At 41.0% G+C, this 3,176-nt stretch overlaps 1 pseudogene; it reads right to left on the bottom strand.

Moving 5' to 3' along the window:
• Positions 1 to 1,499: 1,499 nt before the first annotated feature.
• LOC101586389 lies at positions 1,500 to 2,464 on the bottom strand (annotated as a pseudogene).
• Between the last annotated feature and the right edge of the window lie 712 nt (positions 2,465 to 3,176).

A 3,176-nucleotide genomic window follows, 5' to 3' on the forward strand; every position in this document is an offset into this window, starting at 1 on the left:
CCAAGAAGCTACTAGAATTAATACAGAAATTCAGTAGCATAGCAGGTTATAAAGTCAGTACCCAAAAGTCCATAGCATTCCTCTACAATGACAACAAACTCAATGAAAGGGAAATTGTAGAATCAATACATTTTACAATATCACCGAGGAAAATGAAATACATTGGAATTCATCTAACTAAAGAAGTCAAAGAACTCTTCAGGGAAAGTTACAGTACTCTTAAAAAAAGAGATCATAGAGGATTTCAGAAAATGGAAAGTTATTCCATGCTCCTGGATAGGAAGAACCAACTTTGTGAAGATGGCCATACTCCCTAAATTGCTGTACAGATTTAATGCAATCACTATCAGACTACCAGCAACATACCTCACAGAGCTAGAGAAATCATTCCTAAAATATATTTGGAAGTAGAAAAGCCAAGAATAGCAAAGGCAATCCTGGGCAATAAAGACAAGGCAGGAGGCATAACATTTCCTGACTTGAAATTATACTACAAGGCTACTGTGATAAAATGAGCATGGTACTGGCAGCAAAATAGACCTGAGGATCAAGGGAATAGATTAGAAGATGCTGAAGCCCCTATGAACACACTCAGCTACCTTATCCTTGACAACAAGACCAAACATACTCACTGAAAGAAAGATATCATCTTTAACAAATGGTGTTGGAAAAACTGGCTCTCTACTACGAGGAAGAATGTATGCAATGTGTTAATTATTGAAATTGTCCTACCAGTTTGGTTTGAAACTGTCTCATTGCTATTTGTTTCTCAATAAAATTATGGAAAAAAAATAGATCACCTCCTTAAATGTATGTAGAATTATGATATTAAACAAAGTGAAAGCAGAGGTGAAGAGTTACTCTAATTCCATCATATGCTGACACTGGGGAAGAGCTGCCATGGGCACCTGTTAAATGACAGCAACATTTTCTTAGTGGCAGGAGATGTGGTCCTCTTTTATGGACTTTTGAAATAATACTATGGAGAGGTGCCTCCCAGAACGATGCTTTCAAAAAGTTGCTATCACTGGGTTATCAGCCAGGAAACTGCCTTAACACTCGCAAACTTAATATCAGTGCATCAGCTAATAATTAGTGTATACTAGATATACTGCCTTCCTGCTTATTTTGACCTCCAGAGGGTGGCCAGATTGATTTGTTTGAGAATTAAACATCAATGTCATCTCATATCTCCAAAAATATCAACATAAATTCATAGCATGCAAAAGAAGTAAATACTGAGTGGTCTTTTAGCATGGTGATAGTGAGAATGAGCTCTAGAAAGTTAACGTGTAAAGTGCAAGGCTAGTCGAAATACAGTATAAACTAAGTTGAACAATAGAAAATTACTTTATTGAGAGTACTCTATTTCATACATCAGGAACACACTGGTAGTGAGATTCACTTAGGTGAAAAAGCAATAATTTGTTATTTTTTTTGAAAGAGAATTATGCCTTTATTCCTTGTTTTGCCAATTACGCAGGCTGAATAATTTGCTTTTGATGATCAATCAAAGAGACCAAATCCCATATCCTCATCTGACTCCTCTGACTCTTCCTTGTTTTCCACCTTAGCTGGGACAGCTGCAGCAGCAGGAGCAGAAGTGGTGGCTGCGGCGACAAGGGCAGCAGCCACAAATGCAGATGGATCAGCTAAGAAGGCCTTGACCTTTTCAGTAAGTGGAAAGGTGTAATCAGTCTCCACAGACAAAGCCAGGACCTGCTTGTACCCATTGATGATAGAATGAGGCACTGATGCAACAGTTGGGTAACCAATCTGCAGACACTGGCAACATTGTGGACACCCTCCAGAAAGTGAGAATGCTTTACAGAGTTTCCTCTGTAATGTCAAGGACTTCTGGGTTGTAGATTCTTTCACTGTCAAACACTTGCTAAATGATCAGCCTAAAGGAGAATGGGGAGATGTTCAACATGTTCAGGAGGGTTGCTTCGCTGGCTCCCACTTTGTCCCCCACAGTCCTATTCAGCTGTACATCACTAAGGATTTCAATGGTGCCCCTGGAGATTTTAGTGGTGATGCCCAAAGCCTGGAAGAAAGAGGTCTTCTCAGGCCCCAGACCAGTGTTCTGGGCAGGCACAGTGACTTCACATGGAGCAATGGCACCTGCACGGGCAGCAGCAGGCACCTGATTGGCCAGCAGCATATCCCTGATCTCAGTGAGGTCCTCCTTGGTGAACACAAAGCCCACATTCCCCCGGACATGAGGCAACAGTTTCTCCAGAGCCGGGTTGTTTTCCAGATGTCCTCGGATGGCCTTGCGCATCATAGTATTCTTGCCCATTAGCACCATGACCTTCCCTCGGAGGGACATTCGGATCTGCTGCATCTGCTTGGAGCCCACATTGTCTGCTCCCACAATGAAGCATTTTGGATAATAATCCAAAAGTTGGATGATTTTTAGAAAGTAGTTAGATTTCCAGGTCGCCCTGTCCTCCCTGGGCATCACGGCGGTGCATCAGGGATTGCCATGGAGGGTTTAAAGACAATGTCACTCTCATGAGGACACCTGGAAAGAGAATTATTTGTTATTTATAAAACAAGTTTTACACTCTGTAATAAAATATCCCTTCCAAGATTTACAATGTTTTGAATGCACGTATATTGAAAAGTGTTCAACTCAAGGAAGTTTTAACATAAGATGTATAAATGTGTAAAAACTTACAAGATAAGCTTATGATGGTCAGCCACAGAGTTGGATAGAGAAATGTGTAGTGGGTGTCTGTACCCTGGAGACTGAAGGCTTCAATCCAAGCTCTTGAGTTCACTGAAGTGTTCCATGGAAGTCCAAATCAGAAGGCTGAAGGGTCTACATGGAAGACTTAAGAGTCTATGTCAGAGAGCCAAAGGACCTGGGGTGGAAGTCTGAGTAAGCACCAGAAGCCAGGATATGACATCCAAATTGAAAGCAAAGACTGGTGCTCCTCTGAAGAACAGAGGCAAGTCCATCCTCACTCATTTCCCGCTTATATCATCCGGCCATGGGCTGCTCTCCCTACACCCTAAGGGTAGAATTGCTGATCCAATTCAGTTAAGATTCTATACTTTTTAGATTGACACAATCAATAAACCATTATAAAAAGATGAAATACATGATGGAAGAAACTATAATTCTAACAATTGTGTATTGAGTTCTTTCCTTCTGCAGTAACTTATCT

The sequence above is a fragment of the Octodon degus genome, unplaced genomic scaffold (assembly GCF_000260255.1).
Source record: "Octodon degus isolate 3935 unplaced genomic scaffold, OctDeg1.0 scaffold00391, whole genome shotgun sequence".
Classification (NCBI taxonomy): Eukaryota; Metazoa; Chordata; class Mammalia; order Rodentia; family Octodontidae; genus Octodon; species Octodon degus.